General features: G+C 41.4%; 1 protein-coding gene across 8 annotated transcripts in view; it reads right to left on the bottom strand.

Annotated features, from left to right (window-relative positions):
- Aopep (aminopeptidase O (putative)) overlaps positions 1–24487 on the bottom strand; it is a 296969-nt gene extending 272482 nt beyond the window's left edge. For 6 of the 8 annotated variants that reach the window (XM_055597943.1, XM_055597941.1, XM_055597937.1 and 3 more), the window contains exon 1: positions 24154–24487. The gene's annotated coding sequence lies outside the window, so the exon portion shown is untranslated. Of the gene's footprint in view, positions 1–24142 lie in introns of all 8 variants that reach the window. The other 2 variants (XM_055597938.1, XM_055597944.1) reach the window with 2 other exon arrangements.
- Positions 24488–24742: the final 255 nt, after the last annotated feature.

Genomic DNA, 24742 nt, shown 5'->3' on the forward strand with positions numbered 1-24742 from the left:
CTAAAAAATATATATAACATACCACACTTATGGGACACAACGAAGGCAGTGTAAAAGGTAAGTTGTTGTAAAAGGTAAGTCCATAGCTCTAAGCACCTACATAAAAAATAAAAAAAATTAAAAAAAAACAACAAAGCTGGAGAGATCTCATACTAAAAAATTAACAACACACCTGCAAGTTCTAGAACAGAAAGAAAGAAACAATGAAGGAAGAAAAGAAGGAAGGATAGAAGAAAGGAAGGAAGGAAGAAATCACATCAAAAAAGGAGTAGATAGTAAGAAACAATCAAACTCAGGGCTGAAATCAGTAAAATAAAAACAAAACAAAACAAAATCAATGAAACAAAAGAGTTGGGTTTGTTTGGTTTTTGTTTTTGTTGTTTAGAATATCAGTAAGATTGACAAAGCCTTAGCCAAATTAACTAAAAAACAAATGGAGAGATTATCCAAATAAACAAAATTAGAAATGAAAGGGGATACATAACAGACACTGAGGAAATCCAGAGAATCATAAAGATATACTTTAAAAAATACCTGTATTCTACCAAATTGGAAAATATAAAAGAAATGAATAACTTTCTCCATAGGTACCACTTACCAAAGTTAAATCAAGATCAGATAAACAATTTACACAGGCCTATAATCCCTAGTGAAATGGAAGCAGTTATTAAAAGACTCCAAAACAACAAAAGGCCAGGGCCAGATGGTTTAGCACTGAATTCTACCACAATTTTAAATATGGGTTAATTCTAGCACTCCTCAAATTATTCCACAAAATGGAAACAAAAGGAACATTGCCCAGTTCATTTTATGAGGCCATAGTTACCCTCACCCCAAACCATATAAAAAGCCAACAAAGAAAGAGTTATAGAAAAATTTTTCTTATGAATGTAGATAAAAAAATCTCAATAAAATACTTGCAAATAGAATAGAATTCAAGAACATATCAAAAAGATCATATACTCTGATGGAGAAGGCTTCTTCCCAGAGATGTAGGTATAGCTCAACATATGTAAATCAATAAGTATAACCCACCATATAAACAAACAAAAGACAAAAACCACATGATCATTTCATTAGATGCAGAAAAGGCCTTTGAAAATATCCAACCTTCCTTCATGATAAAAATCCTAGAGAGATTAGAGGATACAAGGGACATACCCTTAACATAATAAAGGCAGTTTAGAGCAAGCCCATAAACAATATCTACTTAAATAGAGAGAAACTCAAAGGAATTCTACTAAAATCAGGAGCAAGACAAGGTTATCAACTGTAGGGATAATGTTGTTGTGCACTGTGTAAAAATTCAAATGCTGATTTCTGTGCCCTCTATTCCTTATTGCAATCCTTGTTCTGAGAATCTCCAGTCTAAACTTTACTCCCCAATTGTTCCCTGATATGTCCATAAAAGAGCTCAACAGCCAATCACCAAGCACGGGAGAAAATAAGGCTGGACTTCCAGCCAGCCAGAGGAGGAGAAGAGAGAGAAAGGAAGTGGAGATTGAGCCACATACAGAGGTTCAGAAGACATCATAAGAAAAGAGCAGCAGAAAATGGTAAAATGCAAGTATCTCGGTGATTTGGGCATAGAGGGAGCCAGACTATTATATTTACTTACCAAGTTTTAAGGCAGAATAGTGTAATAACTGCTCAGTATTGTGCCTTAAAACTTGTTAAATATAATAGTTCAGTCTCAATTATTTGAGTGTTAGTTGGGATGAAAGTAACATTAGCATTCTGGCATACCAAGTGTGGCAGAATTTACATACACTCTAAGCTTAGACAGAAACAAGCGCAGAGCAGTTTGTTCATGCCATTCCTTAAAGAGAAGAACAAACAAGCAAACAAACCACTTAACAACCACAGTTACTCAGGCAAAAGCAAAAAAAAAAGAAGAAAAAAAGGAAGCCAGACACAGAATGACAGCAAAATTTCTGATGTTTTAATTCTAAAAAGGGAAAGAGATTTAGAGGTGAAATTTCATAGATAGAAATAATTTAAAATTGGTAACTATAAAGAAAATAAGAAACAAAGATGAGAGGCACAATAACACAAAATTTCTGGATTTTATAAAATGCTCTTTTAGATGGTTAAAAGATAGAAAGTGGCAAAAGAAAAATTAGAACATAAAAAGTAAAGTCTCTGAAGGAAAGCAAAAGAAATAGATAAAAATATTTTCAAAGGTACATACATGCCCAAAAATAAATAAGTAAATAAGCAAACTGAACATGATAGTCAAAAAAATTAGAGTATAAATAATGAAATAGTCTCCACAGAAAGACTTAGATTAAAAAAAAAATTCCACACTAAAAGATAGAAAACACTGTAAAAGAGGGCATATTGACCACATATAATTTTGTCTTGACTGTCAATTTGCAAATAATATGTTCAATAATAAGTATAGTTTTACGTATCCCTTTTAAGCAAGATCAAGCTAAAACCGATTTAGAGGAAATTAGAGAAATTTATAACTTAAAATGAGGAAGGAGAAATGTGAAAAATGGAGAAAAACATTAGATGAAAAATAAGAGAAATTTTTAATTAAAATGAGGGGAAAAAGAAATATGAGAAATGGACACAGACATTAGAAAAATTTTTTAAAATTGTAAACAGAAATGAGGATACTAAAATAATAGAAATATGGAAACAAACATTAAAAACCTGGAAAAATTTATAAGCAAAAATGAAGAAGAAACTAAAAAACAGAGGAAAGTCAGCCAGGAGTTGTTAGAAGACCAACGTTAGCTTGTCGTGTTAGTGTACAACTGCCAGCTAGAACAATGGACAATGGTGGCATAATGCTTGTGAAGCCCATAGTTAATGCTGTTTGTGTGACCAAGAATCTGAGACTAGAGAGACCAGGCATCTAAGTAAAACCAAATACTACTCTAAGGAAACAAAACAAAACAAAAACCTTAATAAAATGACTCCTAATAACATTCTGCTGAACTCAAGGATCAGTTTCTTGTTCAGCCATGAGAGAAACTTCTTCCTGCAGCAGATGGGAACAAATTATGCTGAGTGAGAGATCTTAAGCACACTTAACCCTAAACTGGATATCTCTTTAAAAGCCCTCCCCAGGGAGTAGGGAACCCTGCAGATGGGGAGGGGAAAAAGTATAAGAACAGAGGGGAAGGAGGACACCAAACAAGGCCCTCTAAATCTACATGATCATAGCTCATATGAATTCACAGATATGGAGGCCATGTGTACTGGGCCTGCACTGGTCTGCCCAGGTCCTCTGCTTTCAGTTTAGTGTTTTTATGGTATTCCAGAGTGTGCAGACCGTGGGTCTCTGATTCTTGTGCTTTCTCTTAAGCTCTTTTCCTTCTGTTTATTTTTGTCAAATTTTGATGTGTTGGATTGTTTTGTTTTGTTTTGTCTCTAAGGAAGGGGAAACCATAATCAGGGTATATTATGTGAGAAAAACATCTATTTTCAATAAGAAGAAAAATGTAAAAGAAAAAGATTCAGCAAATGTTCTTAAAGACAGATAGTTCACCAGCTTTCTGGACACAATTCCTTAGATACATATAAATACAGGAACATAGCCAAATGCTGTCAAATTCGATGAAATAACTTCAGAGTCATAAATTAACATATTCTAAGTCCAACCACACCACTCTGTGTCTAGAAGCAGCACATCAACACTGTGTAACTTCTTTCACTCAGTAGTTTTGAAATATACCAGTTGGCCAGGTGTGGTGGTACATCAAAACTGTAACATCAAAACTCAAGAGGCTGAGGCAGGAACTTGACAAATTTAGACCTAGCATGTGTGAGGCTGTGAGCCTAATATCCAGTACTGAGGGGGAAAATATGTATACCTTCTAGATTTACTGCTGAACAATTAATAGCCATGTCGGATAGCATTTTTGCAGAAGAATTGCCACCTGTGCTGGCTAGTTTTATGTCAACTTGATAGAAGTTAGAATCATCTGAGAAGAGGAATTGAGAAACTGCTTCCCTAAGATTGGACTGCAGGCAAGCTTGTAGTTAGAGATTGATGGGGAGAGGGCCCAGTGCACAATGGATGGTATCACCCTGGGCTGGTGGTCCTGGGTTCTATTAGAAAGCAGGATAAGCAAGCCATGAGAGCAAGCCAGTAAGCAGCACCCTCCTTGGCCTCATCAACTCCTGCCTCCAGGTTCTTGCCCTCCTTGTTCCAGTTCTGACTTCTTTCAATGATAAACAGTGCTGTAGAGGTGTAAGCCAAATAAAGCCTCTCCTCCATAAGTTGGTCATGATGTTTTATCACAGCAATAATAACCCTAACTAAGACACTGTGAATATGTGCACGTGTGTGAGCATTGTGCACATGCCTGTTCATACACAAAAACAAGAAAAGAGCATCAGATCCCACAGAGCTGCACTTACATGCCCAGCTTCTTATGTGGTATGAACTCCAGTCCCCACGACTGTGCAGCAAGTGCTCCTACCCACTGAGCCCTTTCTGTAGCCCTCGACATCAAATTTTAGACTGGATTTGTCACTGATCCTAGAGGTCACTGTATCAGCTAGCTTGTCAACCACAGGCAGGATTCCACCTGTCTCCACTCCCAGTGATGGGGTTCCAGACATCATTTTGAGAAAAGAAGTAAAGGTCAGTGCATATTTAAGGAGGAAAAAAAAAACTGACTTTGCATTGAGATGCAGAAGTGGTAAAAGATTACATAGCAGAGGAACACAAGATGGGAGACTCCACGAGGATCATTCTAGGAAAATATCATCTGCTCAATTGCTCATGTCTCTTTAACTCAGGAGGAGCCTTTTGGAAATTCTTTCAACACCTGTGTGTGCAGGGTCTTAACTGAATTGTCAATAGATGATGGTGCAGATTCTGAGGCTGACACACTGAGCACTCCAGATAGAATATTCTGTCCTATTACAACACCTCTTTGTGCTGACATTTGTTATTGTTTGCCTGTCTTTATACACATTTTGTTGTTTTCCCTCTGGCTCTGTACTGTGTGGTTCAGCTTGTGTAATTGAGGACTCGTTTTTTACTTCTCTAAGACTCAGAATGCTATTTCAGTCTGAGGACTTACACATTTTGTTCATGTACAGCCAGCCTGAGGTAGACAGCAAATTCCCTTGACTCTTTGCTAGGAAAGAATAAACTTCCCTCTCCACTGCGTGTAGGGGTCACCACCCTCTCATGGCTTAAGGCTTTAGGTCAGTAACTCAACTTTGGTTTTTGTGTGTATTGGGCGACCAACTGTGGCAATTTCCTCTTACATATTCACATTACAACACAGGCTTGGTTTTGCATTTGTCTAATACTGTTCTCCCATCAATGCAAGGGAGTCCCAACTCCTATCAGACTAACCTTACAGTAGTAGCGCTTACAAACTCCCAAGAATAGCATCAGTATGTACTTGCATCAAGGTGAAGAAAGTAGTTAAAAACTGTAGGCAGTTGACACTTTCAAGAGAATGATACCACATTTCACAGTCCGTATTTTTTTTTTCTCCCAAGAGCAGGTCTACCTAGTTGGTACTGGGCTGAGAAGCTAAAACTTACATTAAATCTTGCAGTCTTACTGGTTACACAATATTAACATTGTTCAGGGACAACAGAATCTGGAGTCTTTACAAAGTATGAGTCACAGTTCCAAAGTACTCAGCAGAACAAAAAGAGGAGACATGAACAGACTCAAAGAAAAAAGCATTCAGAACCAAATGGAGTGTGCCAAACATAAAAATTAACAAGTAAGTATTAAAGCCACATTTAATTATCACTAAGGGAACAAATACTGTAATAAAATAAACTAAAGGAAAACTTGGAGAAATAGAAATTACTTAAGATAAAAGAAACAGAAGATGCTACATCCTGCATAGCTTGGGTCTCAGAGTCTTGACTAGGGACAGTGAGGGCACAAAGGAAGGACAGAGACACAGAGGAAAGCTGGGGTCAGTGGTCTGCATGCTCTGATAGTGCCAGGCCTATCAGCACAGCAACCTAGACCCTGGAACACAATGTCAGCTCAGTGGGGTGGGGTTAGTTTGGCCAGGGGTCTCTGTAGCTGAGCAGTCTTGGGCTGAAGAAGCTGTAATTGCTAGCTTTTGCATGCGCTGGTCAATTGACTGTGAAGATTTACACTTCCACCAGAGGAAAAGGTTATGTGCCAACTTTAAGCCTGACCCGTACATATGGGGAAAGACTTTGCCAATTTCCCACGTCTGAGGTCTTGATCTTGTCATGGCTGTGCCCATGTCAACAATATACATCTATTTGGTATTCCTCTGCTCCCTACAGAAGGAACTTCAGAAAAATACACATGGAATGAAAAATCACTAGATTGTTTTTAGTCGCAACTTAGAGATTCAAAGAGTAAGAACAGATCAATAGTTATTCAGGTATTATTCAATCTAAAAAAAAAAAAAAAACAGAAAAAAATGTTGAAAGAAAGGAACACAGCACTCCAATAACCTTTAGGATAAAAATAAAAGGTTAAATGTCAACAGAATTTTAATCTAGGAAGGGCTAGTAAAACAAAATGAGAGAACAAAACACTGTAAGAAGCCATGACAAGCAGAATGCAATGCTGGCTGCATTAGATCTAGCTTTAAATACCACTTTCCAGTGAAAGGAACCAGGCTCCTCAGACAAACAGATGCTTATAGGATAGGGCAGGGAAAACACAAGATGAGCCTAGAGGGTTTCAGTTGATTCCAAATGCAGTCAAGTGACAACCAAGACTGGCCAACATAGCATCTTCCAGGGAGAGAAGAAGGGAGGGACAGGAAGGGACAGGAGCCAACCTGAAGAGCTCCTAAAGGCTGGACCAAGGGAAGCATAAATTAAGTATTTGGTGATACTGGGTATAGCTGAGAAAATAAAAATGCCACCCATGAGTCTATTCTCATATAAACATAAGGTTGACTGGCTGGATGAATATGACTTGGCAAACGATAGGGAACAGAAAAGAAAAAACTGCTGTTCTCAGTAGAGAAACTCTGAATCTTCTCACTGTCAAGTTCAGCATCACCAGCACTAAGGTATCAGTCATCACAGCACACCCTGATAGGATGCAGTAAGAAGGGACTTTGCATCAGATGGAGACACTCTTAGAAGCCAAGCCACACCCCACTCTCTACTGTCTCCAGTAGTTTTTCTCCTCCCACATTCAACTATGAACAAGCCCAGCTCCACTGCACACCTTGTTAATGCAGAATAAATGTATTTTCCTACCTAGTTCCTTACCCCTTAGTATGTAGGATAAGCCAGACTAAATTATGTGGCATAAAACTTTCTACCACACCCTAGAAACACATAAAAGTCAGAAACCCCCTTCCGAGGGAAAAACAGAGAATCCATCCCTCACTTCAAATTCTGCCCATGGTGGCAATCTCTCCTGATGAAGCTCCTCTCCAAGTTGTTGAGGAAAGTCTTCTCTCTCCCTTCCTTTAAGACCATGCTTTCCTGTCCTTTACGTTATCTTCCTCCCAGCTGCTCTCCTACTTCAAGACTTAATCAGTGGGTCTTGCTTTGGGTCCCCTACCTATAGCTGAAGGGTAACCATGTGTTAGCTCCTTTCTGACCTGTACTTTTGTTATCACACCCAAATCCACAGCTCCCTTAGCATCAGAAAATAACACACATGTTCAAACTGACGAACATCTTATAGACACCTGGCCAGTACTGAACAACAGCATCAGGACTGCAGACAGGATGTGTGAGTTAAAAAATGAAGGTGTATGATGTAAAGTGTACTAAGACAGAAAGAAATAAAATGACATTAATGGAAATACTAGTTAAACGTATATACAGACAACTTTTCAAATTTAACAAATATATATTACATAAGAAAACTTAAGGAAAGCAGGTGATGCCTATGTGGTAATTTCCTCCACTATTTCTACAACTTTTTGGTAAACTTACACATATTTAAGAAGTAACTGCTTATCTTTAAAATTGTGGCTATTCATGCTGGTACATGCCAGTAGTCAGGGCACTGAGGAGGTAAGATGGTAAGCGACAGCCCAGGGTCAAGCCTTCCAGAACAGGGAGACCTTGTCTCAAAGAGAGTAAAATCTTCCAAATTAGATGCAACATAAACTGAAAGATCAAAGAATCTGACAAGGCAAGTATAATAAATCTAAAGGAAGACCAAACTATGTCATTGTCAAACTCGAGGAAAAAAAAAAGAGGAAAAAAATTCTTAAAAGTCCACACTGGGAGCCTGATACATTCAATACTGACTTTCCACACATGAGAAGGCCTCAGAAAATTGGGGGCTAGTCTAGCTTTGAAGTGCTAAGTGGACGAGCAAGCTTTTATCAAGTGTATGTGTCTTAAACGTAGACTGCCAACCATTGGAGGCCCTCTTCCTGCACTTGTCAAGATGGCAGCCTGTCCCTGATGATCATCAAGACTATTCAGGTAGAAAATGAACTAATTTTTGCTTTACCCCAAATAGAGATCTCCTATTAACTTAAAACAAATACAGTATAAGGCTAGTACTCGCTCCAACATATAACCCCTCCCACCTCCAGGAAGTCCCAGGAACATGTATACTGTGCCCTGTTGAGGAACCATCCCTTGGAACTTTGCAGCTGGGTAGGGATGCTGTTCGCTGGTCTCCTGAAAGAGCTCATGCATTCTAAAGCTGGAGTATTTAGAAACAGCAGACATGGGTTGACACAAGGACTGTCATCAACTCTGGGACAATTTTAGCCTTTGCATGCAGGCTGCTTTTACTCGATTTATTTGGGTTCTGGCACTACAACCCTAAGTCTTTTCTGTTTGCTCTTTATTTTCTTTCACTTACAGTAAAATTCAGTGCTGAAACAACAGAAAATTGTGTGTCCAAAGTTACCAGGATATTCAGAATTTAAATTCCCCTTGGGGCTGTAATTCCAACCATACTCTCACGTGTTTATAAACTACAATAGGGTCTTTCATTGCAGAACTCAGACACATGAGGCAATTCCATTTATCACTGAGTAAATAATGTAGGAAATGTAGGCAAAGGGGGATTTTGCTTTATTCCCTTAACTATAAATAAAAATATGTAGCAATTGGCAGGATTACCACATATGGTAACACGTCAACTTCTCAACCAATCTCCAAGCCCCATGGTTAAGAACTGTAAGAAGTGTGGTGACTTTCTTGTTGAAGTCACAGCTTTCAGGAAGCACAGTTCACAACCATGGGTGAAAGACCCCATTGTGATGTTTCTGGGGAAAAAAAAGTAAGAAAAATTTCAGAAAGTGTGCATGAGGATGAAGCAGGAGCCTAGAGAGTCAAGACCTCCAGGCAAGGAAGCGAACACCCTCAGGTGGGCATCACTTCCCAATATGACAGCCAGCTAAAGGCAGGGAAGAAGCCTGGGATGCAAACACCAAAACCAATTGTATTTTGCTCCCACTAGCACAAGATGACCCTGAATTCTGCTGAAACATGACAGGACTTGTCAGGATAGACTTTCTGATCTAAGTCTGTTTTGCTTTTGTTTGTTTGTTTTTTTCTGGCTATGCTGATCACATCTATACAAAAGGAGAACATTCCTCTTTGCCTGGTGTGTTTGTGTTCACGGTATCAGCAGTACTGGGTTGTAGGGGTCGGGCTGTGATTTTTATCTATTTTAAATTCCTTTGATTATAACCATGTTTGTGAAGTAGAAGACATCTCAGTTCTGCAGTGTGCTGCTTAAATTGGATTACAGTGGGGGTGATCATAAAACACTCCAAGGACTCCCCAAGTTACAGAGGAAAGGAGACTTCACTCTTCTCCTTCATTGTCAAGACCTACACCTGCTGCAGAGGTTGACCAGTCACGTAACTGCAGACTCTGCCTTCTTCAAAGTGCTGTGACAAACACTGATATATTTATTTCCTGGCACTATCAGCTGTTAAAAACAGTGAGTGACATAGAGGGATCTTAATATTTGACATGAAATATCAATATTTTAAAATTAGAAAATAATCATTTGGTGTGAAACTCATTAAAGACCTGTCTACAAACTATGACAGAAGGCACACCTCTTGCAGCAAGGTTGCCTTTTCATCCCTTTGTCAGTTTGTTAAACGCATCAAATTTCAGCCAACTCTCCCCAGAGACAGATAATTTGTCAGTTTTCCCTCTTTGGGAAAAAAGGAAAAGGTCAAACCTAGAAAAGAGTACTGACACCACTCATTAGAGATGATCTGCTTAAAAGAAAAATAATTGATATTATAGAGTACTTAGAGTACAGCCAACATATTCTCTATCTTCTGCATTCCCTAGTATTGTTATTTCATAGTTAAGGGAAAAGGTACCTGCTTGGAGGGATAGGCCCAAAATTATGAGGATTTGAGTCAAGAATCAGACTCCAGAATGTACTTTCTAACCCACTGAGGGGTCCAGGACATGACTGTCTGGATGAAGATCATATGGAAAACCAGCAGCTCATGACTGACCATTGTAAAAGCAAAGAGAACCAAGGGCTAAAAGGGGGAAAAGATGAACTCTGGGAAGGAGTTGGACTCTGCCCTTCTACTAACTCCCACCCTACTTTAACACTTATAGCCCAGCACAGAGACTCACACCCATAATCCTAGCATTCAAAGGACTACAGCATGAGAGGTGGCACCAATGGTGCCTATTATCCTATTATCTCCTATTAGCCCCTAAAACTTGGCAGCTTCCAAAGAACTTCCTCTCTGCTAAACTTTCCTCTTAAAAGCGGTAATAACTGCTGCCATTCACCCTCAACTAGGTACCAGGAGTTTCTTGAATCACTTTCACTACCTTAATTCACTAGGCACTCAGAGCAACCATGACATCAGTATTATCATTAGACTTACAGGTATGAGACCTGCAGCACAGGAACTCTACAATCTGTCAAGGTTATACTGCTAATAACTAAACTTATGAAGGCACCATAAGCTCATGGCCCTCAAGCTCTGATCCTCTTCTTTCCATCCCCACCCAGTATTGGGATGACAAGCATGGACCCCACATCTGGTTTGTACAGTACTGAGAATTTAATTCAGGGTACTGTGGATGCCTGACAAGCACTCTGCGAACTAAGCTGTAGCTCCAATTCATTTTGCTGCTCTTGCTGTTGTTTGTATGTTTTATCAGGGTCTCTCGTACCCCAGTCTGGCTTTGAACTTGCTTTGTAGTCAAGGACAGTCTTGAACTTATGACCCTCCCATCTCTGCTTCCTAAGTGCTGGGACTGTATACAGCCATGCCTGGCCTTTATAGAAAAATTTAAAACAGCAATACAAAACCATCCTAAATAGGGCACTTTGGCAATGCAGACTGCACACTTGTGAAGGGTAGGTTTCCGGGACCACTGCGGAAAGGCCCATTCAGAAGGAAGGGCCTTCTGAGGTCCATGTCCAGCATGGCACAGAAGCCTACTTTGATGTCCCTATTGTCTGAGCAGCTGCTAGCTCAGTTCAGAATTGGTAAACACAAGTTCAGAAGCATCAAATCCTCAAACTACTCTATATTTGTTAGCCCTGAAATCTTCAAACAAGATCTACAGACAGCTATCAGATCAGACAAAGGCAAAAACCAAGGAAAATATGGGCTACCTATAGCCAGTCTTGAGAACAGAGAGAAGCATGGATGAGGCAGTTCTGATGGAGGTGGGAGGGGATGGGCAAGGGTGGACTCACCCCTGACAGAGTGGAGGAGTCATCTCAATAAGGTATGGCCAGGGGGAGTCTGGTATTCTGGTAGATAGGACTATCCAGAGTGAACAAATGTGAGGGACACCCCTGGAAATGATCCCTCAATTCTGTGAGACTGAACTTTATGACGATGTGGAACGCAGGTGCAGCTCACAATGTCATCTCACTCATCTTGGACTTCTCCTTTTTTTTTTTATTTCACCTAAGACAACTATGTTGTTTTCTCTTCACTCAGGTGCTGAGTGAATTTCAATTCCCCACAGTGCTGATGTTGCAGTACTGTGGCCTGGCTACATATTCAGCCCTGTGCCTCTGAAAGGCCCTGCAAACAACCACTATCTCTGTCTTCCAGCCTGCCACCCAGGAATGTGACACTGGATTGCATACTCTAACTGTAAGGAGTGACAAAACCTCACACATACCAGACAAAAGGTGTGTTTTAGATATAATCTAATAAAACTTCACTATGCAACACTGTATCCCATCATGCTTACATTCCACTATCTGTTATGGCTGGAAGCAATAACACTGATCATGGACTGTCATGATGTGTCATTCCATACATCCCAACTGGGCAAAACACAATTCACAAGACAATCCTCCTAACAGGCCCCAAAATGGGCATTCTGGGAGTCAGATGATGGTGCAAAGGTATTTAAGAATGGAAAAACTGGGAAATAAACCCATTGTTTAGGCCTACTACTGACTAGCACAGGTATAGCCTTGGTGGCTGACACCTGTGCAAAGGATGAATCCAGTTTCCAGAGAGAAGTTCTGAGTGGCCAAAGGGGCCACCTGAACCTCTTCAGCAAGAAAACCACCTCAGCTCTCCTTCCACCAACCCTGTTCTCAGAACATGGTTTTGAAAGCCTTTAGAATTTAAGTAAGTCCATCCCAGGGTAGAGAAGGGGCTCCACTGCTGAGAACAAGATTGAGACAAGGCGAATTTGAAGTGCTCTGCCCACAAGAATCCAAAGTCAATAGCCACTGAAGATTTTTGTGGATATAAATCAACTGATGCAGCTTCAAAAATGAAAGAACTGATTTGACAGCTAAAGATTTACCAAACTATCCAGAGAATTTTGTGATAATAGGTAAAAATTAACAAAATATTCAAAACTGTGTTATAAGATATAATGTAATTTATTTTTGTCTATAAGTATTCGTACTGGAAACAGGTCTAGAGTATTAAGGAAGGGTTACAGGGATCAGCACAGTAAAAATAAAGAGACTGGAAAAAATATAAATAGACAAAAATGTCAGCCTTTTCAGTAAGATCACCTCTCTAGAAATGTGAGAAATTTCATTTTAAAGGCAGCTAATTGTAAAATTGAAGCTGGAAATATTTACAGTGTTAGTAACTGCTGCTGTTACACAGTGATCACAGTTACTCCAGTTCTTAGGACACATTTTACTAGCAAAAGTTAATTAAAGATAGGGGTTCAAATGCTAGTTTCTCCTCCCAAACACAGAGTTATGGAATAGTCTGGTGGAAAAGCCACAATATATTTGTTTTAAAACAAGACAACTTCCCCAAATGTTCATCATCTGATAACTGGTTACTAAAGGCTCCTTCTGGGTCATGAAAGTATCCTCAGCTTACAGCTGGGACTTCATAGCTCTGTGGATACTCGGAAGCCACCACACCTTAAGGGAAGATACTGTGGTGTGTGGACTATATCTCAATAAAGCTGGCAAGGGAGACAACACAGGCAGACAGAGCAGCCATTTCGGCAGAGGTTGGTGTGAGTTCTCTCATGTGCCCTTTAGATAAAAGCAAAGCCCTGATACAGCACACACAAGCAGCTGCAGAGGGCTGCTGCCAGCTTGTAATTTTAAGAATGTTGGCTTACAGAGATGGAAGCACCAACCAAAGAGCAAGCACTGACTGGACCTAGGCTCCCTAGACATATGTAACTGATGGGCAGTTTGTTCTTCATGTGGGTATCCTAGTAAGTTGAGCAGGTGCCTATGACACTGATTGTGTTGCCTGCTTTTTGATCACTTTCCCCTAATGGGGATGCCTTATCTGGCCTCAGTGGATAAGGATGAACTCAGTCCTGATGTGACTTGATGTGCTGGGGTGGATTGGTGTGTGTGTGTGGGGGGGACTTCACTTTTTTGAGAAAGGAAGGGGGAAGAAGGGAAACTTGAGAAACCTTGATAAAAGAATATTTAATCTGGAATCAAATGTATACCCATTATTTAAAATGTATACCCATTATTTAAAATGACTACCTATTATTTAAAATGTATACCAATTATTTTAAAGGCATACCTATTATTTAAAAAATGACATGGAAAGAAAGGGATGTGATGACTGGTGCCTCTAGTTTTCAACACTTGTGAAATTGAGGTAGGAGTGTTGTAAGGTTGAGGCTAGCCTAGGCTACATAACGAGTTCTAGAACAGCCTAGGCTACAGAGAATTTGTCTAGATAATGAAAATAAAAACAAAATTAAGTGACAAGGAAATTAAATGCTCAGAAAAGTGCTTTTCAGTAGGGTGTTCCCTAAATGGAGGAAGGATCAAAAGATGTGAGAACATGGAATGGCTGGTAATGAGTACAGTAGGCTTCCTCAGAAGGAACAGAAGGGGCCAGGTCAGTGGTCTTTTCTTCAGATTCCTGATGTGGGTTTCTGTCATGTCTAATGAGCAGGTGAACAAAACTCTTTATAGATGTTGCAAACACCTGCAGCAAAGGGTGCCAAGCTCTTCTGAAGGACCTTCTGCAGGACACAGGCAGAACCGAGACTCTCCACACCCATCCTGCCCTGAAGGAAAGAAGGTCTAGTGTGAAGGAAGCTTTAGAACAGCTTCTAAGAGGAGCTTAGCCTGACCCACACACACTGAGCATCAGCGACTTCGGCAGAGATTTCCCGCCCAGCAGATCACACATACACAGGGTCTGTACCTGATCCCAAGAATCTGTACCTGATTTCAAGGAGCTGTGATTAAAGCCTCGCACAGAGAAAGACAAAAACTGCCAGCCTGCTCCAAGAACTGAGAAGAGAGGAAAATGACTCCTGGCCCTTTCTTGTTCCTTACTGTTTCCAGAAGCCAGATGCAACAATTCACTCTGACAATTCTTCATAGGAGAATCCAAGTCCTTTAACCCATCCCTGCCCTGACCATGCTTCAGGGTTCCTACCTCATGCAGCCTGCTGGCATGTGGCTTAGAGTCTGCATGCAAAGTCACACTCCCCCGTCATTTCTCAGGGTGCCCTTTTCCAGTAGGAAGTGTTGCCTCACAACAATGTAACAACAAAAGTAGGCTTTCTAAAGATTAATCAGAAAACAGTGAGGGAGCACAAAATTCCTAAGCCTCCGGACCACAGCTGAATTCTCAGAAAGATCCTAAGAGTTGAGGAGGGTCAGGCCTAAACAAGTGTCTTCTAGATATGAGAGGACAGCTATGCTCATGAACCCACAGTAACCGTGGTGGCTTGCACAAGATCAAGCCAGTAAACATTCCAGCCTGGAGCTGTGACAGACTTATAAGTGGTCCCCAGCCCTCCACCCCAAGGAGCCATTGATACCTGGAGGCTTCTGGGAGAAGGGAAAGTCAGCCTTGTTTAAAAGGGTGGACCAGTGGGAGGGCTGCAGAGACTGAAGCACCAACCAAGGGCTGTGTACAGAGAGGACCTAGACAGCCTGCTCACGTGTAGCTGATAGGCAGCTCAGTCTCCATACATGGTTCCAGGCTGAACTGCAGCCATGAACAGAGCATGGCTATAGAGTGGCTATTCAAAAAGGGGAATAACCAGCCTACATAAAGATTGAAAAATGCTCTACAATGTAATGAAATTTTCACTTACTCTTTTTCATTACCATGTTTTTGGGTTTTGTCTTAGCAATCAAGTTGACCTACATAGGCTGCTATTCTCAAATTTACACATGTTCTAAGAACTGCTTGAAATTCTTGTTAAGTACAATTATTGAACCTTAACAAGTTGTATGCCTAAAAGATCCCATGAGACGTTAGAACCAGTCACAGGCTAATCTATTCACAGCCACTGCAATTTGGCATTTGATTTCAGTGATTCTTTAAGGAAAAATCCTTGTGTCTGGCAAAAGCCTCCAGCCACATGCCATGAGGCTTCTCAGGCAGGATGCTTGCTGCTTAGTGTACTGAGGAATCCTGATCATTCAAAATTTGACGGAAGGGAGGTAAACATAACCTTTCTTGGCCATACCTCCTCCAACTCCTGGCCATCCTGACCCGACAGCCCCCACCTCCTGCTCTGTACTAATGGTCTCTTTGTCTTCCTTGTAGGAAGCTACACAGGAAGGGCAAGAGGTTCCCCTGTTCCTGTCCTAGGAACTTCCTCAGCCACTAAGAGGTCAAGCTCCCTCCACCTAGAGACCTGTCTGGTGAGCAGGTCACCTGGCTGTACAAACGGACTCAGATGCAAGGCTTCTAGGGCCCAAGCTAGGCCAATGGTAAACTCAAAAATTCCCTCAAAACAACAGACACATTCAGACCTCAGTATTTATACTTAGCTCATTGTGGGAATAAACATACACCATGGCACAGCTTCCCTGTCTGTCTATCTGTCTATCTATCTATCTATCTATCTATCTATCTATCTATCTATCTAGAATGTAGACTCCAATTGGGTGCCCTGTTCTTAGGAAAGGTGTTTCCATTCTTGTCAGCAAGATGTTAATATCTGGTCAGTGCTTTCTTGTGTATGCTGCCTGGCTCACACCAAAGTCTTGAATATGCTGTGAAAGCAAGCATTCTAGCACTCTACCCTTGAGACTTTTCTTTACCGGTGCCTTAAAAACACCTCTAACATCAGAGATCTTCAGGAACTTAATCAACTTAAAAAAAAGTGCATGGGACTTTGCCTGCATGCATGTCTGTATACCATATGAATGCATAGTGGTCCCAGAAGACAGAAGACGGCATGAGATCCCCTACAACTGGAGTTACTCATGGTTGTGAACCACCATGTAGGTGCTGGGAGCTGAAACCAAGTCCTCTGCAAAAACAGCAACTGTTCTTAATTGTGGAACCATGTCTCCAGCTCCTCAATCATCTTTTAGATTTAAACATGTAACTGACAGCTTGGGGCCCATATTAAAGTTTGGACATTTATTTGCGTGTGTGGATTAGAGGATAGCTTGTGGGCTATGGAGACTGAACTCAAGTCATCAACATTTAACCTGCTAAGCCATCTTATCAGCCTAGTTAGGACACGTTAAATGTGTGGCTGAATGGCTTATTTCCCTCTTAGATTCCACTGGTCATATGGAAGAAGGTACTACAAGTAAGGAAAGCTGTCACTGGAGAACAAACCCAAAAGCACACTGACATGGGGAAACTTACACTAGTGTTGGCCTTAAGTTGGTTAAGCATTACGATGCTTAAAGCAATCGTCAGATATGTGTAAATTACATCTGAAACCATCACAAGGATGACTAAAACCAACATAACCACAATCATGGCACATCTAGAGCCCAGAACATCCTTTGCATTAGAAAAGACATTAACAAGTTCCAATCCACAAACACACAAACACACACACACAAACACACACACACACACACACACACACTGTCAGTAACAACAGGCAAAGCACTCATGAATCCATCTGCTCCGATGTGATCAATTAAGGATGTTACATTTGGCCAACACGAGACATGGCTGCAACCAGCACACAGGTGAACCCACATCAGCAGTCTTGGGGACTGTGATTAGATGCTCCTCTTCCAAGTATAAATGTCAGTCTTTTTGCATTGTTTGGGCTCTAGGTTCTGTATTCAGTGTAAATGTCCATTTTTTTTGGTCGAGAAAGAACATCTCTTTTGAAATACCACACTCTAAACATCAGAATAAATCACTTCCCTACTGAGGGAAGAAACTCACTTTTTCATAAAAATCTTCCTATTTGACTGTGGTAATGAAGACATAAACCACCACTGTAAATCACCCACAGGGGCTAGAAATGTAGCTCAATTGGAAGAGTGCTTCCCTGGCATACACAAAGTCCTGGGTCCCATCCTAGTACCTCACAAACCTAGTGTGGTGAGACATCTACTTCCAGCACTTTGGAGGTATAGATAGTAAGATCTGAAGTTCAAGGCCAGTCTCTGCTTTCTAGTGAGTTTCAGGTTAGCCCAGGAAACATGAGACAATGTCTGAAAAACAAAATATACTTACACTGTAATAAATAACATCAGCACCTGGAGTGTGGGGATCTGGGTAGGAACCCAGTTAAAATGTACTTTGCAGTGGCAAGACTAATGACACAATGACAAAACTTGCATCAGCTGGTCTTCGTAAAGGACAGTTTTGTGGGCAGTTTTGCTTTTAACTGTTTTATGAAAGATGTGTTGAATTAGTCCCCATACTTTCTAGATGACAAATGTTAATTGAAATAATTGAGATGAAATTTTTAAAAGCAAGATGAAGGGATAATGAGATACTCAGCAGGTAAAGGTGCTTGCCACTGAAGCCTGGATGTGAATGATCCCCAGAACCCAAATAAAAGCAGGAGAGTATCAATTCTAGACAGTTGTCCTCTAACTGGCCCCACAAATGATGGCATGTACACACATGCACTCCAGCCAATTAATAAAAGATAAAATTGTAGATGCTTTTAAAATTAAAAAAGAAGTACAGAAGTATTCAACATAGGTAAGACCATTAATAGGCGGGTTGTGGCCAGTGAAGGAGTCAGGCAGGAAAACACTTGCTATGCAAACTCGGTGATCTGAGTTTGATCTTGGGACCCACTATGAAAAAACAGAACCAACTCCCCAAACTTGTGCTGTGACCTCCATACACGCCTGGTGGCTTACACTGGCACAGTGGAGCACATGTGTACCACACACACAGCCTGCCATCTCCATCTTTAAGTTCATTGCCACGAGTTTTCAATAAGCAATATGCAGACACACAATGGCATGTGAAAAATAAGGATGAGACAATAAGCAGAAAAAAAAACCAGAATAGTGAATAAAAGGGGAAATAATGTTTCAAGAAGTTTAAGTTTGGGGTCTGTTGACATTTCGCCTACTTCAAAATCAGATATCCAAATGTAGCAGAAAGGCTCTAAAGTCAGGTCACCTATCACAGAGATCACAGCTTTCTGGAAGACTGTGCACTTGGGACACAGGAGTGCAAATCAGATCAAGACAACTTCAAGGGAAAAAGAACTACCCAAAAGCTGTTACAAAGACAATCCAGATAATCTCACGCATGTCTGGGAACATGTCAGGGAAACTGAGAAAACACTGAGCAACAAAGAAGTAAAAGCTTCTTCTACTTAGCTTCTCTGCTGCTGTGATAAATGCCACAACCAAAACTGATTTGGTGAGGGAACAAAACATCTTTCACTTACACTCTGTCACAGTCCGTCACTAAGAAGTTAGGGCAGGAGCTCCAGGCAGAGCTGAAGTAGGGACCATGCAGGAATGCTTCTTAGTAGCTTTCTCAGCCTCCTTTCTTACACAGCTTCGGACCAGGATGATACCACCCATAGTGGGCTAGGCCCTCCTCCATCAATCATTAAGAAAATACCCCACAGATCTGTATACTGGCCAATTTCATTGAGGTAATTCCTCACTTGAGGCTCCTCTTCCAAGGTGTGTCTAGGTTTGTGCCAAAGCTTATCCTCAAATGGCATGCAGGGTTATTGCACTCAGTCAAGACATTACAAAACAGAACTTTCCAACAGAACTATTCAAGAAGTTAACGAAAGGCACACTGAGCCATGGTCTCTACCCCAGGAAATAGAAAGACTAACTGTTACTGAGGGCTGTTCTTCTCTCCCAAGGGAATGAACAATGACTGTTGATATTAATCCATCTAAAACACATAAAGAGACATTAAGACCAACAGCCTATGCCTGGCACAGTAGTGTGAACAGCTCAACTGTGAAGTTCTTCAGCAGTCTGCAGAACAGGCTCTCTCAGTCTTCCTCCCCATCAGCATGGCTACTCTCACACAGATATTGCAGTCTCCGAGAGGTCCCACTGTGTCTAACCCACTTACTCCCTGTCCCTAATGCAGTGACTTCCAACTGGGAGAGACTTTTCCTTTTAAAAGATGCTTGGTGTTGATAAGATTCCTTCCCTGAAAGAAACATAAACAATGCTCCAAACACACACACACACACACACACACGCGCGCGCACACACACACACACACACACACACGGTCCCAACAATAAACCAGGTACAATTCCACTCAAGTTTACGCCAGAAACCAATGAGTCTATTGGGGTTGCTTACAGAGCAGTGGGTGAGGAGCTACAGACAGGAGCATGGATAACCCCAAAGCAGGAACACTGGGAGGTTTGTGCCCAGCATGGACGCTGCTGCTGCTGCTCTGGCTGCAGAGATGGAACCCCTCCTGTAGGCCTTGTGCAATTAGGGCAGAATTGTATTCAACTAAGTCAGAGGAATGGCTAGATGCTTTGATGAGGGTTCCATGACCCTCCTTACCCCCTTTTCTATAAAGGAAAGTCAAAAGTCATCAGGCCCAGCTGTGATACCATTACACAATTGGGCACAGCTGAATTCATAAAGATGCTGGCAATTTCTAATGGAGGACAGTCCTTTAACACTTGGCAACATCCAGAGACATTACTGAGCATTGGTCAAAGGCCTGCTCCTGACACCCAGAGGGCTGAAACATCCTACAATGCACAGAACACTATGACCTGGAGTCAGAAATAAACATTCCTGACACTAAGAATCCAGATTCCACCGTGTTCTGTAAATAGTGCAGTTTGTGGCCTTGTTTCTTTCTTTACCATTTATTTATTTACTTATTTGGTGGGGTGCTGTGGGACACACGTGAAGGTCAGAGGACAAGTCGTATGAGCTGGTTATGTCTTTCCACTATGTGTGTCCTGGCAATCAAACCTAGGCCATCAGGCTTGGCGGCAAGACCTTTCCCTCCAAACCATTTCCCCCGGCCACATTTATCTATTCACCCACATAATGAACTGGCTTCAATCTCCTTCTCCTTTCATTCTTCTAACACAACTGTTCTGAAAAACCTAACCCTTAGTAGAATCATTAAAATCTAAATCATCTAAATCTCAACCAAGCCTATGAAGAAAAACAAAACTTAAGTAATTAACACAATCACAGGAGTGGCTGCTGTAGTGAGAATTCTGGAATTTTTCTTTCTTTAAAAACACAGGAATACTATAAGAATATGTTTTCATTTTACTCCCAGGTGTGGGATGTGGGGCTGCTTTGGACTGTGCACAGCAGCTGGCTATGATTTGCCTTGAGCTCTAGCTGAAGGATGGTTTTGCCAGCTGCAGATAGTTTCTGCGATTGTGTGATGTTTGGAATTCTGGGAACTTCTCAGAGGGTATATAAATGCTAGCGCCCCCTCCCCCCCGTAGGTGGGGTTTCTGGTTGGTGGTCATTCAGGGAAGTTAGCTTCAGTTTGTTAGTACTTGTACTCAAAAAAGAAACAAGAAGAAATAAAATGGATTCAGGGATCTAAACCTCTTTCTCTCCCCCTCTTATCTTTCTATCCTATCTAATGATAGAAGGTGAACAGTGGGGGTGGTAAGAAAGGCTGAAAAAAAGAAGAATCCACAAAGTAGCAAAGACTAGCAACAGGTTGGCTCTACATATTCAAAAATTCCAACATGAAGAGAGTGTTGGAATTGCCACTGTAGTTCCTGGCCAACACCTCCAGTGATTATTCTAAACTCACTACATCCTTAGTCCCTAACTCACAAAAAAAAAAAAAAAAAATTCTATCCCACACCTTTCTCTGCCTTTTCTCTTTAGTCCATTATTCAACCCCTTTAGCTCACATTTTACAAGACCACTGAAATCCCACAGCATATAATCTTGGGGAACTGATACACTGACCATGGCCCTTCCCCCTAAAGTGTCTCTCGTCTTTTAAGATCAGTGATTACATTCTCGCCTCTAATTTTCTACCTCTGACCCTTTCTTCTCCCACTTTTTAGATGAACTGTTACCTCTGTGTCCTATAGCTCTGCCTTCAAATCTTATGCATTGAACAGGGCAATCCCTTCTCTAAAGCTTCAAGCCCATGTCCCTGGTCCCATGTTTCCCTAGTAGATGGCACCAGCATCTACCCATTTGCTCAAAGTAGAACTCTGGAATCACCCCAGATTCCTCACTCACACCTAGGACCAATGTCAATGCCATGCCACTTTAGTGCAATATCTCTGAGGTCCAGCATACTGTTTCATTCTCTCTATAATCTGATACAGGTCAAAAATCACTATAAGAAAAATGATAACTACGTGTGAGTGAAAGACTTGGAAGCCCCTCTTATGAGATGGTTTACCAGGGCACAGCACGCTGGTCTGTTTGTTTGTTTGTTTGTTTGTTTGTTTTTGGCAGATGCATTCTTCTAACTCTATAAATACAGGCAGATAACTGAGCATCCTGGTCTTGAGATTCTCAAATGTCCAACAAAGGGTAATAGAATCTCTGCCTTCCAGACCTAACAGTGTACTGTGACACAGGCCTGATATTGCTGGTAACAAAAAGAACAAGCTAATTTGCCTTTCATGCCAAACCAGAGCAAGCACATCTTGATTTTCAGTGCTTTCCAAAACTAGACCTTCCATTGTAAATGTCAAAGAAATAAAGTGTGAGCAAATGAAAAGCCAAGAGAAATTATAATGGAGCTCATAATAAATACATAAATGCTATTTTACAACAATTTCTTCAGGAATCAAGCATCATAGAATAGCAAAGTATCAGCAAAATGAGTTTGTCAGGTGGGAACAGTAGGGTTGCAGAGACAGTGTTGTGAAGACAAAATGAGTCCGGGTGAAGAAAAGCTTAGAGCTGTGTCGGGTTCCCTGCAAGGACTGGCTAAGCAGTTGCTGATGTTGTCTGGTCTTGGCTTTCCATCTTTGAAAACAGAAATTGTTTTTTCTTGAAAAATATTTAATGGATGTATGATGTTTACCAGATGGATGTATGATGTTTGCCTTGACTGGAATCTTGATATTTTGGAAGTGATCACTTGTTAAACTTTCCTTTGTTGTGTCTTTATTATACAGTAAACATTTTGCTTAATAAGATTTGAAATATTTCACCTGACAAATGAGAAAACTGAGGTGTGGAGGGAAGCACCTACTAAGCAATAGAGCCAAGATGTAAAATCTAGATGTCTACCTCTACAACCTGTGGTTCCATTATTGCACCATGCTGTCCACTGGTGATGATGAAAAATGAGCCACAAGAAGCCCAGCAAACTCAAATGCAGAGCAACTGCAGAACAACAAAGGCCCTGAGGAAACCACCACATTTCAACACGGGCAAGTCATGTTTGTGACTTCATACTGGAAGAAAGAAGGTAAGAAACCACTTAGTGCCTTTAAATTATTTACTGATATTTACATTACTTTAAAAAAAAGGGGGGCAAATGTAAAATCACACATTTCTTGGAGCTCTTAATAGGAGGTATTTACAACACAACATCATTTGTCACTTATATCACAATTAAAAATAAGGATGTTGTGTGTGTGTTTGTGTGTGTGTTCATGCACAAGCACATGTGTAGAAAGAAGACATGTTTTTGTGATGTTTTAACTTCAAGAATGAGAATTTACAGCATAGTTACAAGTACCAAAACAGAGGCCTGAGAGGCAGCTCAGAAGGAAAAACACCTGCACCTGCTCTATAAGCAAGAGGACCCAAGTTCAATCCCCAGAACAGGGGCAGAAAGTTCCACGCAGGTCTGTGACTCCAGTGCTGGGGGGTTGGAACAGGTACTTCCTGGAGTTGCTGGCTCACCCTATCTACTTGACAAGCTTCAGGCCAGTGAGAAATCCTGTCCCCCAAAAAATAGTGGTCAGCATCTAAGAAACAGAAATTGATGTTATCCCTTGTCTCCACATGCACAGGCAAATCTCACACTTTTGTTTGTACACATGCATCCCCGTACACACACACACACTCACACACACAATCCATACTGATAGATGAGTGAGCAAACTTACAGAATCCCATGACTAATGTAGAAAGCCTGAAATCTGACCACTAACAGTAGTTATTTTTTAAAAAGGAAGGAGGAAGAGAAGGAGGAGGAGGAGAGAGGGAGAGGGAGAGGGTGAGGGTGAGGGAGACGGAGAGAGAGAGAGGCTTTGAAGTCATACATAACCTTGAATTTAAATTTTGCCTTTGCTTTTGGAACTGGTAATTTTCACCCAGTCAGTTTCATGGAACTGAGCCTGAGTTATTTCATCTGTCAAGCAAACATAATAATTCATAAGTCGCAACAGTATTGCATCAACTAAGAAGACAATGAAATGTAAGGTGTTGGGCACAGTTCCTGGAGTCTAAAAGATCGTCAACAGTAAACAATACCCTTCTCTGTAACCTCCAATACTGGACAGCATAATCTTTACTAACAGAAATACTGGCAGCCTTCTGAGAATCACACGAAACACAACATACTCTTCAGAAATGACTGCACTAATTGCATGTAGAAACAAAACAAAAGCACGACGCACGAGAATTGAATTGAGCATCAACACGAACCCAACTGTCACCTTTAAAAACCGCAGGCCGTTGTGACTTCCCTGAGCACCACCTTCGCAGTTTACTGTCGCCTGCTAGAAAGGCGCAAAGCGGTAATGACGCTGACAGTCTCCGTGGACAGCACCCCACTGGCTCACCCCACGGCAGGTCGGAGAGATCGCACGCGCTCACTCCACAAGAGGTTGAACTAGGATCCCACGGGCTCACTCACGACAGGTCGTACAGGATCCCATGGGCTCACCCCACCAGAGGTCGCGGGGCAGCGGAACCAGGAGCAGCTTGAGTGACAGCTGAGCCGCAGGTTACCTGTCTCAGCCGCCTGCGTGGCCACTACACTTCCGCAGACTCCGGGTTACCAAGGGCTACCAGGCAAACACCGATGGCGTCATCAATACGCGCCAGGCTCGGCCGCTGCTTTTTCCAGCAGGCCTGTCCCGCGGCCGACGATTGCGCAGGCGCAGGCGCAGGGCCGAGGCTAGGATCCTCCGTATCAGGACTCCTGATTGGTCAACTACACGCACGCCTCACTGAACTACAAGTGTGCACTGTTTGTTTTTGAGACAGGGTCTCTCTGTGTTGTTCTGGGTGGCCTGGAACCCA

Source organism: Psammomys obesus, unplaced genomic scaffold (assembly GCF_907164565.1).
Source record: "Psammomys obesus unplaced genomic scaffold, mPsaObe1.curated_primary_1811, whole genome shotgun sequence".
NCBI lineage: Eukaryota > Metazoa > Chordata > Mammalia > Rodentia > Muridae > Psammomys > Psammomys obesus.